We start from the raw sequence: 13375 nt of genomic DNA, 5'->3' as shown, positions 1-13375 counted from the left end.
TGATAAAAGCACAATATTTACAGCTTTTAAGGCCAAAAGACCTTAAATCACATAGTTTTTTAAAAACCACCCATTAACTGGGCCATCAAAGACTGGTTCTCCCCCCATACTTTTCAGTATGAAGGTGTTGTTTCCTTGAATCTATGAAATGATGAAAGGGCCTGTCCAGAGAGCATCAAATTTCCCATGATTGCCTTTCTTTTCTTTAAATGCATCCCATTTCAGAACTAAATCCCCAACCTGTAAATTATTCCTTTTTGCCTTCTTGTCAAAGACTTCCTTGATCCTTTGCTGATGTGTTGTAGCTTTTTCAATCAACTGCTCTCTGATCTGATATAATTCTGTTAAATCAATGATTCTATTGGCCATAACATCTTCTTCATTCTGCGCTGTTTGGAGCAACTTTGCCACAGGGAAGGTAAGTTGAATTGGAAAAATAACATCAGTACCATATACCAGCTTGAAAGGAGAGCAGCCTGTAGATCTTTTGATGGTCACTCTGTCTGCCCAAAGTGCATACTTGAGCTTGGCATCCCAATTCTTCTTATTATCTTCTAACAGCTTCTTAATAATCCTGATCAGACTTTTATTAGAGGATTCTGCTAGACCATTCCCTTGGGGGTAATAGGAGGTGGAATGAACAAGCTTAATGCCCATTGAATCACACATTCCAACCAACTCTTTTTCCTTGAAGGCTGCTGCATTATCTGTTATAAGCTTATGTGGGCAACCAAATCTGCTGAAGATGTTTTCTGATAAAAAATTCATTACCACATTATGATCAACCTTCCTTGTTGGGATTGCTTCAATCCATTTTGTAAAATAATCAATGGCAACTAATATCCACCTGTGCTGGCCACTAGAGTGTGGGTTAATTTCACCAATGAAATCCAAGCCCCACTTCTTAAAAGGTCCTTTTGCAATTATTGGCTTTAGGGGCAGGGATTTTAACTCCTGCTTAGCTTCAAATCTTTGGCACCTGTCACAAGATTTAACAAAAACAAATACATCATAAAATAAAGAGGGCCAATAGTACCCAGCTCTGAGAATATTTTGGGCTATAGTTCTCCAATAATGATGTCCTCCACACATACTGTTATGGAATTGTTGCATAACTTTTATTGACTGTTCTTTGTCCAGGCATATTAAAAGCACTCCAAATGGATCCCTCAAATAAAGCAAGCCACCATTGATGTAATATTTCATTGCCTTGAGCTTTAACGTTCTTGCTTGACTTTGAGAAAATTCTGAAGGAACTTCTAGCTTTAAAAGGAAATTAATTATTGAAGCATACCAGCTACATGAAGCTAGGTTCTCGGCCACTGACTGTCCTCTCTGCGATTTAGTTGTTTCATGCTCTTGCATTAGACCATTTTATTCTACATTGAACAAGAAATTGATGTCCAAAGACCTGCAATTTTCTTCTGCCAACAGTTTAGCAAGCCCCTGACCTCTTACCAGCTTGGTGGGCTTCAACTCTATGTTAAGCTCTATCATTTTTGCAATCCAGTTCGCTCTTTTTCCATCAGCATCAGGCTGCGTTAAGACATCCTTTATTGCAGCAGAAGGCACATACACAACTATTTTGGAACGCAAGATGTATACTCTGAAAACTTTCAAAGATTTGATAAGAGCATAAGCCTGCTTTTCAATAATGTCATACCTTAGTTCAGCATCCCTAAGATTCTTGCTGAAAAAGGCCACTGGATGCTCTTTCCCTGCTTCATCTTACTGCAACAAGACAGCTGCAATGGTATCCTTAGAGGCAAATGAAAATAGGTGAAACTCCTTGCTATAGTCAGGGCTTATTAAAGTAGGGGCTTCCACAATAGCCATCTTAATGGACTCAAAAGATTTTCTGCCTGCATCATTCCATTTTACCTCTGCTCCTTTTTTCAACATGGAGGTTATGTGCTTAACCAGCTCTACAAAATTAGGAATGAACCTCCTTACAAAGTTAATTTTTCCAAGAAAAGACTATATGTCTTTCTTTGATCTTGGAAGAGTCAAGGCCTGAATTGCTTTGACTCTTTCTGGGTCAATTTGAACACCTGCAGCAGACACTACATGCCCCAACAGTTTGCCTTCTTCCAAAGCAAATTGGGATTTTTTGGGATTGAGTGAAATTCCAAATTTCCTGCACTTTAAAAACACCTTTTTTAAATGTTGTAGATGATCATGATGGCTGCCAGAATAAACAGTTATGTCATCAAGATAAATTAGCACGAATTTATCCTTTTCACCCACAAAAGCAATATCCATAGCGCGTTGAAAGGTGGCTCCAGCATTCATTAGCCCAAATGGCATTTTGGCATACATGAATGTGCCCCAAGAAGTGGTAAATGTTGTCTTCTCTTGATCATCTGGATGCACAACGATTTGATTAAATCCTGAAAATCCATCTATAAAAGACATTACTTTGGCACTTGAGACCTGCTGCAACAAATGCTCCATTTTTGGCAGGGGATAGTTATCCTTTTTAGAGCATTTATTTAGATTCCTGAAATCAATGCACAGTCTGATTTCTCCATTCTTCTTCCTCACAACAACCAGATTGGCCACCCATTTAAAATATCTTAGAGGCACTATAATCTTAGCAGCCAGCAGCTTTTTAATTTCTTTCTCAACCAGAGGAAGGAGCATAGGATTCATTGGTCTCAGCTTCTGTTTGAAAGGAATAGTGTCTTTCTCAAGCGGAATTTTATGCTGAATTATATTCCTGTCATATGTTTTCAGATCACTGTATTCCCAAGCGAACACATCAGCAAATTGCCTCATTAATTTGCAATATTCAGCACTCTGATCAGCAGATAAATTAGTGGACAGATTTATGAATTTGGGCTGACCTGGATTTCCTATATCATGCTTACAAACTGCAGACTGATCTTCTTTTTGGGCAGCTTTGTAAGGCACATCATTGTGGTCAAACAATCTCTCAAGAGGAATTAGACCCTTAGGGATATGGTTACTAGGAAGCTGGACTATGCTATTCTTGCCAATTTTATTTCTAAGTTGGGCCTTGGGATCCTCTAACAAAGCATCATTATTTTGGTCAATATGCATTTCAGAGAACTCATCAATGACTTGAAGGAACCTATTTAACTCATCATCATCATCAAAAACCTTCCAATGGTGAACATTATCAGGCACAGAGGGTCTATACTTCATTTGTACCTAATAAACTAGTCTGGGAGGCGATGGAGGGATGAACAAACTAGCAGAGATAGCAAGGGAATCAGCAAGCTGATTTTGGGCTCTAGGAATATATGAAATGCAGAAAAAATAAAAGAACTCTTGGACTCTCCATACCTCATCTCTATAATCTCTCAGCCTTGGATGCTTTGCTTGGAATGTTTTATTTACTTGCTGAATTATCAGATTAGCATCTCCAAACACCTTCAGATTTTTTATTCCTCTATCTTTGGCTTCATGAAGGCCCAACAGCAGTGCTTCATATTCTGCTATGTTGTTGTCACCTGAAAAACCAGCTTTAGAGACAAATGAACTGTTTCTTGTTGTGGAGATACTAGCACCACCCCTGCTCCTGCAATCTCCTTGGTACATGCTCCATCAAAGAACTCCCAAATCTGACCACCTGTATCATGCTCAGCCTAAGCTGTTGGTTTCCTGATCTACAATGCAAGCCTTCTGAGATTCTTCTATTTGGAGAATGCAAGCTCCAAAATCAGTGTCCACTGCATATATGGGATGGTTTGTAGTATTAGCTGTACTTCTCTATATAACCTCCTGATTTCTCCTCCAAACACTGGAACAATTGCATAAGATAGATCATTCTGCAATGTCCCACCTAGTCTCTTAATCCATCCTCTAGACAACAGCATGCCAAACTTCGGAGGAACATCAGCCACCACTATATCCATCATCATACTTTTCATGGGCAGCTGGGTTAAGGTAATGGCCAGATCCTTAATTAATCCAAGGCATTTTACCTTCCTTGAATCAAAAGAAAACAAATCATGATAAGGTCTAGTGATATCAAGGCCTGACTCTTCCATGACAGTTTTAGGCATTAGATTGTGGCTGGCCCCTATGTCTAACAGGCAATTGTGGAGGATTTTATCATGGATAGTTAATGAAACATAGAAAGATGGAGAACTATTATCATCAGGTTCAATCATGGGGCTAAGCACAATAACAAGCTTGTCATCTTGAAAATTGACAGAGTCAATGGAGGTTTATTTAGATTCTAGTTCAAGGGCCTCTAGGATGGGTTTTCTGAATAATTCACTCTTCACCAATTCAGCCAGAGGCATGGATATTTTTAATTTCTGAATTTCTGACTCAAAAGTAAAAGAAGAGAATACTTTATCAGCAGTTTTTACCTCTTGAATTGGAGCTTTGAGGGTGATAGGATCAGCTGCTGGTCTTCTTTGCCTACTATTCTGTGGCATTGTTTGAGTAGCTGCTTCTTGTGCAACATTTTCTTTGACATTCTTTGCATTGGATCTTAGATCATATTTTTTCTGCTTCTCACCAGATTGCAGAACAACACCACTGTCCCACCTCTGACTGTTTTGTTCTTGCATCAATGACTCTTCATATTCAGCCAATGTTAAAAGGCAGCACTGCCTTTATCCTCCAAGCAATGAATTCCATCCTCATCTTCTTCAAATTCTTCCCCCTCCATGACTGCATTCTGAAAGGGAGCTTTAACCTTATGATCTTCTTTTGCTTCTTCACCCCTTTTCATAATTTGTAGCTGCTCATTTGCTTTTCTACACGGGTTTGGATTTCTTGGAGCAAATGTGTTTTGCTACCTTGTTTTGCCTGAAGTCTGCTCAACCTTTAACTTAGAAATTTTAGCAACCAATGACTCGATCATTTTAGTCATTTTCTCTAATTTAGGCTTTGAAGTTGATGCAGGGGAATAAGAAGCCTCACCTCTCGGCCTCCTTCTATCAACTTGACTCTTTAACTTCTCTGCTGCCATAATATTGGATTCCACCTCCAAGGCTACCTCTTGCATATCACCCAGAGTAGCACATCATCTTTCTCTCAACAATAAGCAGAAATCAGAGTCAAAAGCATTGGCATATGTGGGTTTGGCAACAGTGGGGGTAGGCTTTACCTCAGCTGGTATTTTACTATACATTCTATTAAATATTTTATTGAAATCAGGAAAATATTCACCCTTTTGTCTTTTCAAGTTTCCAAACTCTGTATGATAATACAACAAGTCCTTCTTATCTCCCCATTGCTTCAAAAATACCTCATCTAATGCTTCAATATCTATTATGGATCTTTTTGGTAATTCTCTAAACCACTTCCTAGCCTCTCCATCAAGGCTTTGGACAAAATATCTCATCCATACATCATTCTCATTTATATCTAAATTATCAGCATAACTGTAAAAGGCTTCAAGATGTTCTTCTGTTGTCACTCCCTTTGTTCCAGTAAATTTAGGCATATATTTTTGATATTCTCCCACATGCATAGGATTTAGAGGCACGGGCAATACCAAAGGTCCATATCTAGCAGCAACAATCCTCTCAATCCTTGTAGGTGCTTGATGTCCTGCCATGTTTGGAATATGTGGAAGAACACTAGCAGATGGAGCAGTAGGAAATAATGTAATAGATGGCAGAGATATTGGGATGTTTTGGACAGTATGGGAAGCTTTCTTTGGACTGAGATTCAAAGGGGAACTAACTGCACAAGGGGCTGAATTAATCTCTTAAGGAATTTCTTTATTAACAGTGCTGGGCTCTAAGACGTCAAGCCGTAATTCTTCAGTTATAAACTCATCTTTCAGAGATAAATTGGAGTTTTTAGGCTTACTTGATCCTGATGCCCCTTTCTGTGATGATTTCTTTGATTTAACAACTTTCTTAGGGTCATGCAATGGTTCAACTGGAGATTTCTGTGGATTTCTTCTAGTATGCCTCACAAACTGAGCCAGAACTTCAAAGTGGAGTCACCAAAGGATGGCCTTCCACCAATGGAGTCGCCAGACAGAAGATTACAACCAATACTGTGTTCAAACCTTGTCTGTCATCAAAGCTTGAAACTATGTCATTCTCCTAGGGAAGCTTGAGCTCCAATTCTCCTCTCCCCGGCAACGGCGCCAATTAATGTTATCACCCCAAGAAACTCACCTAGGTTGTAAATCAGTGATGCTAAGGAACATTACAAATTCAACAATTATGGTTGGATAAGATGATGGATAAATGGAGATATGTTGCACATTTAAGCCAGATAACCACTCCTACTATGACTATCCCCAGACATGGGTGAAGACCCCCAAACTACAAGGCTTTCAACTACCAACTACTCACAGTTTAAGGTAAAGGTGATGATGGAGAAGACTAATTACACCAGCAGATACACAGGACCCTGTGATCACCAGCTGCAACTAGTTAGAAGGTCTATAGCACTATTGTTTAATACATAGACAGGATGACAACTCCCTGATGTTAAACAACAGCAATCTGCAAGAAATCTTAATGAACCACTAAATTATAATATAGAGGTGGGATGACAGCCCCTCTGATATTAAACATTCACAGCACATCAAATAAATGCCAGCAGGCACAACCTGGAACAAGAAAGAGAAGTGGAAAGTGAGTGGGTGACAGAAAAAGAAGCTTGTATTAGTTCAAAATCAAGACCAGAAGCTGCAGGTCTCATAGTATTTACAGTCTCCAGAAGTTAAAGGCAACAACAAAACTATCATTCATCAAACACTCATCAATCCCACTACATCTGTTTTTTAAGTATATATGGTGTCTCATTACACAATCTCCCAGTTAGCTATGCGTGGAGGAGTCCATAAATGGCCACCAACCACATTTACATTTAGAAATGGGGCTGCTGATACAACTCTGGCTGTGTTGTAAATGGATTTGACCCCTCTGGTGCTCTGCAGTCCTCCTTTGAGCAGGTGGCGTGAAATACCAATGAAACCATAACCATTGAATGCTTTGAACTCCCCAGTGGTGTCCTACTTCCTCCTCGGCCATACTGCTGATTAATTCCTGCTACTGATCATTAAAAACGGCTCCATTATGTCTGTGCGGCCTTAAAACAGTGAAACGCTGCCCAAACTGTTCATTCCCGCCCATTACTGCTTCAATTTTGACTTTTAATAGGTGCATGCATGGTTCACTTCATGGCTTCTGCTTCCACAAGCTTCAATGTTGCTTCGCCTCTACACATTTACGAATGCCATTGAACTTCATTTAATGTTTTTCTGAAATTTGGTCAACCAAACTTTTACTCCACGTAACATTATTTGCTGCAGGTTGGTTGCTGTCTGTCAACCGTTGATCTGCCCTCAAGAAACCGAACGGTTGAGGTGAATATCAGAACCCCTTTCCTGACTGTCCTTTACGTCCCGATAGAATGGCTATTTTGGAAACATACAGAGGACGCGTGGCATAGTTCTATTGCATCGGGCTCGATTGTACGAAAACCACTTGTTGAGAAAAAGCGGTCCGATAAGGTTGGTGGTTTCCTTTGTATTTGAAAACACATAAATTGCTGCAAAACCATGGGAAATTCAATTTTGGCGGACTTAAAAACATATATATTTTACTTCCCATACCTCATCGGGTCCGGTCTTCATCTCTATCAACATCCTCCCAGGCTTCCTTTTGTATTTCCTTATATTTCCTTTAACAAAGAAAATGCGCCCAAAACCAATGAAAATGGCTCAGCGCGGACTTGAAATTTTAATAAAAACCATTTATAGTTCCATCGGGTCTGACCCTCATCGCTATCGGCACCCACCAGGCCTCCTTTGTCTTTATATAAAGAAAATACATAAAAACAACAAAACAGCGACGAGCGTGGATTTGAAATATTATGCAATGGATTGTTGTATTTTCAGCGGGTTCAGCCCATCAGGTCGCAACATAACTCATGGTAAAGCCCGCCCCTTTGTTATCACCGATAGCGACATGCCGATAGTGATATCAGCGATCATTCATCGCAAACATAAAAGCCTCGATTTCTTTGATAATGTCGATGCGAAATTGTTGTGGACCCGATAATCTATCAAAAGGAATTAATACCGCCGTCGGGTCCGGCCCATCGACGATTGTTCATTTATATGCAAAAGGCCATGCTCCATTGGAAACATCGATAGCAATATGCCGATAGCGATGTCGGCGATCACTCATCGACGATGTATCATGTCGCTGCTGCTGCCTCCCCCGACTTGCGATATGCCGACGAGATCTGGACCGTTGATCGGTCAGATCCAATGGGTGAGATTAATTCGGTCTCTTATGCCTGCGCTTTTGATTTTTACATGGTTTTTTGGGCATTTTCGCCTCCTGATAGTGTATTTCTGCCCTCCAAAGGGCTTTCCCCTTGCAATTTTTTCGATTGGTGGAAGACTTTTAGCCATAATTTGAGAATTTGAACAGCAACCATGGATTCTTTGGCACCAGTATAAGTGTAATTGCAGCCTTTAAGAGTGTTTGAATCCATTTTTGATAGTTTTGCATAGAAAAGCTAATAGTACATATGGTATTGTGTACATATCATAAACTATTTTGTTGTATACATGTGGTACTATGTTATGTGTAGTCCTTGTATCGTGATATGTGTATTCATTGAGTTGTACTCTATGTATGTATATGTATTGTGTTGTACACTGTGTGTAGATGTACGTATTATGTTGTGTTGTACATTGGGTGTGGGTGTATGCATTGTGTTATATGGTACATCGTGTGTAGGTGTAGCTTGTTAGCACTCGGTAACTTCCTAGTCTATAAAGGAATTGTAGAGGTAACCGCAAAACCACTTTTAAGGTTAGAAGCTTGCCCTTCTAAACTCAAAGAGGGATCTCTTTGTCGAATTTATATTTGTTTTTAGTGGTATTTTAGGCTAGATGTGAGCTTCAAGATTGGGTTTTTTGGATTGTTTGGTTGAAATTGTAATAGGAAGCCATTGGGAAATGGAGTCAAGCATCTTTCAGTAGATGAATTGCAGAGTTAATGAACAAGTGTAATAGGGTAAGGTAGGTAGACTATCAGATCTTATGAGCTTTGTGAAGTGAGACAGAGGAAATGATTAAGGATCAATTAAACATAGAGAAATTAAGAATTCTATATTAAACATCAGTTGGAAAACATCATTTATTGTTCATAAGCTAGAATTGAGTGCAATTAAAAAAAATCAATTTCTTATTTTTCTTTAAACAAATCAAATAAGGAAAATGTATGTGATGATAGAGAAAAAACACATTAACATGAGAGAAACCTGCACCAATGAATCTGACATGGGAATCCTAAAACAACTTTATGTATTACTGAGAATTGATCACTTGAGCACAGTGAACAACTTTACATCAAAAAATTCCTTCTTTCATACAAGTCTCAATGTTAATACTTCGAATTTTGAATTATTTATACAAATTATAACAAAATATATTGATGGGAAATATCAATATTTATTTACAAAATATCTCAAAACTATTTGCATAAATATAACAAAAATATAGGATACCTAAAACGGTTGAAGCTCCTGGAATATCTTCGAGGGTGGATGTTGATGACTAGGCCTGAATAAGTGTTGTCCTGATGTCTTGTTGTTCGATATGAAAACCGCTTTAGAAAAGTATTTCACATATTTTATCCCATCAATCCTCATTTGGAATAGTAACCTTTATCAAATTTCTGTAGGTCCATCTACGTAAGTATACTTTTGAAAGGTATGATTGATGATAAATAAGTTTTTAATCTTATGTTTGATGAACAGGTCAAAATACAACGCCTCCATAAAATCCTTCCCTGTGATGCTTCCTTTGATGCGAGTAAACTTTGATTTATCTCTTGCAATAGTATATAATTTATGGTGGTAATATTCTAAGCTAATTAGCTTATCCCTAATTCCTATTAGTCCTGGAAGTCCCTTTTGATTAATCACATTAACATTTTTATGAAACTTCTGAATGTTGGATGCCATATTGTGACATTTGTTTTCTAGCTGTAGCGTAAGGTTCCTTTTCGTGAGGACCTTTCTTACCTCCAAGATTTCTTCTGTCCTATCTGAAACTTCAAATTCTTCTAATTCTTCCTTCATTTTTGAATTCAAAATCCTTATTAGTGTAGTGGATTGACTAGGCTTCTTTCAAAAATATACTTTTAGCTTTGCAACAACATCCTTTAACCTCTGTATTAACTCCTCTTGCTAAAAAATAATATGAATTGAGGGCCATATTTCATTCATGGCTATTTCTATTCCTATATTCTCCTTTTCCTATGTCAAAGTCCATGCCATTGCATATTCATTTTCCAACTACTCAATATGTTGGGTTAGAGTGTGAGATTTTTGTGGTTTTGCTACATATGAATTATCTATTTTTAATTTCTGCTCCTCGAAAGTTTTGAGTTGGGCCTTTAATTTTTCAATTTCCTTCCCCTAAATTAAGAGGCCTGCCATACCTTTAACCAGCTCATTTGAGGAATATGTGGTTTGTTCTTCCATTGTTTTCGATGTAGATGCTCCTGCTATTATTGCAGCCTAAATGGGGACCACTGTTAGTGGAACTATTTCTAGCTGTGATGGTTTCTCCTTTTCCTTCAACAATTTTTCCATCTCAACCTCCATGTCCTTAATCTAGCTATTTTGTTCAATTATAATCTTGAACATGTCCTCCTTTTGTTTCTCAAGCTCCCCAAATTCCTTAGTGTGTGGATCTTCTGTAGAGGGTAGCTTGAGCTGCTTCTTCAATGCTTCTATGTTTGCATTCTTTCTCGTCACAATTTCTTCTATTACTTTTACATCATTAGGATCATAACCCAGTTTGATTACCAAGTCTTCTAGTGATTTAATCTTTGTGTGTTTGGCAAGAGATAAGATATTTTCAAGTTTTAAATGAGATTGTATGTCATTGTTTGAGGCCTATAATTTGGATGCTATCATGGTATTATTGGTCAAAGTAGAGTACAACATCTCACTAGTTTGTTTATGCATGCCCATTTGGTCAATAGGGTGAATCTGGTTGACATTAAAAGAAAGTATGTAATTCTTGTAATTAGATAGAATCTTTGGAAATGGGTCCTATGCTTGAAGGAATGCAATTTGCATTTCCCCTTTTCTGTGTCAAAGGCTAAAAAAAGCTTGTGCTGTGAGGAGGTTGTTTGCTTTTAGAATTGAGAATATATGGTGGCCTTCAGTAGTTCATTTTTCTTTGTGATTTATTTGAATTTGGAAAAAATGTTTGGTTAAGCCTGGTCATGAAACAACTTTGTTTTTTGAGTCATATCTTGGATATATTGGGAATTTGAGAAAGAAGGAGATCTGAAGAGGATATCTTCTTCCCTTTTAGAAATATTAGGTCCTGTTAAGACTACAGTGGCGTGCTCCTCATCCTCCTGCAGAAAAACTGGCTTAGTATTAGTCTTCTGCTTCTTCTTGTATATAAGAATCTCTTTGAATCCAATCTCTGTTACTGAAGGGGAATCGTCTTCCCTTGGTCTCTTGTCATGTTTTTCTTGAGGTACTGGAGTCTATGACGTACTTGTGGGTATCACCTGTTTTTATACCTCATGTAGCGTATTCTCCTCCCATTGACTTTGATTAATAAACTTCTCTATCTTTGAACTAGGATTGTGAGTACAAGGAGTGGTTTTCTACTCCACTCTCATTTTGGAAATGATGCCAAAAGGGTCGTATCACCAGGTGAAACTCAAATTGAAAGTCATTTTCTTAAGGAGAAAATTTGCATCCTTACTTGCTACCCTGGTGTTACATATAAATGGTCCAACCTGTGCTTTGATTTTAAACTGAGACTTGTTATTTGTTGCAACAAAATGGAGATCGTCCATATGTATCATCTATCTTATATATTATAATGAGAAGATCATCATGGGAAAAAATTTTGGGATCTTGTATGGTGGAAATTCACACCGATAAACTCTAACCTCAGTATAGTTTTGGTATAAGTACAAATCTCCTGTCTTAGTCTTCTCACTGAGATGCAAAATTCTTTGTATGTCTAGTCCTATTCTAGGGTGCACATCAGTGTTCAACAAGCAGGCAACTGTTTATAGGAACTGATCTACAAAATCACTGAAGGTAAACTCATTGGAATGCTTCCTTACCAAAGAAGTCTATGGAATTACTGATTGAGCATTTCCTTGCTCCTCCAATTTCTTCATGGGAAACTGAAACTTATCTGCTTGATGATAAAGAATAAATAAATAAGTACTGAAGCATATTTGAAATTTCCTTTAGTAGAGAAATCCAGGAACTGATCATGGATTGTATCTTCAAGAAACTGACTCTAATTCAAAATAAATGGTTTTTCACTAGTTGTAAAAACTGACAAAAAACCAATAATGGCCTCATCAACCCACTAATCCGATTGGTAGTCCAGTAAACATGAAAAAATGCAAATTATCTGCTTGGTCATCTCTGAGAACATAGAGGATGAATACGGGGGGATCTTCTTGGGTAATTGGGCATCCTCTGGTAGAAAATTTTTAAAAATCCTGGCTCTTTGTGGGAAGGTAAGGTTCTTGTATAATTCCATGAGGAAATCTACTGAAAATGGCTTCAGGGAGTCATATTTGGTATTTTCATCATTTGGTTAATTTAGTCAGGGGTTATGTTGAATAGAATGTCTCCATTGTAGGCCATGATTTCCCTTTGACTAGGAATATATCTAAACTAACACTAGGAGACAAATTTAGGGAAGTAGTGTGCTTGGGGAAAGATGAATTGGGGTAGGAGAGAGACCTTGAGATTCAGCTCATCACTTTGGTGACAACCTGGAGAGTAGAAAACTAGAGGTGATGGTAGGGGACCATTGCAATGTTGGATATGTGGCAAAGATCATCACAAGAAGTATTGTCCATTGTACCAGGGTGGTAGGACTCATATATACAACGCTGAGGAGGAGTAGATAATTGGGGATCTTGGACATAACATTCCTCAGATTTATGAAACTGTGGAAAACAAGTAGGTAGATCACCAAACATCCATTATTGGTATGGAAGGTAAGATTTGAGGTCAAGTTGTTTCTATTTTGATTCACCTAGGCTCTAATTATAGTTATGTTAACCCTAACCTGGTGGACAAGTGTGGTTTGAGAAGATAAGTGCACGAAGAGTCTTAGTTGGTGTAGTTGGGTAGAGGTACTAAGAAGAGAGTTCATCATTAGTAAGAGCTTGTGCATTTGAGCTAAATGGTATGCCTACAACAACACATTTGAATGTACTTCCACTGGGATCATATAGTATGCTTTTGGGTATGGATTGGTTGTATCTTCATAGGATCAAAGTAGATTGTTATGATAATGATATTGAGTGCCTGGATGATAATGGGAAAAAGATGATTTTTCAAGGAAGGAAGAATCCTACACGAGTGAGGATGGTCACCCTTATGCAGGCTAAGCACAGTT

Source organism: Pinus tabuliformis, chromosome 2_2 (assembly GCF_031772625.1).
Source record: "Pinus tabuliformis cultivar Carrire ecotype Pingquan chromosome 2_2, CPIR1, whole genome shotgun sequence".
NCBI classification, from domain to species: domain Eukaryota; kingdom Viridiplantae; phylum Streptophyta; class Pinopsida; order Pinales; family Pinaceae; genus Pinus; species Pinus tabuliformis.
This window is presented reverse-complemented; position numbering follows the sequence as displayed.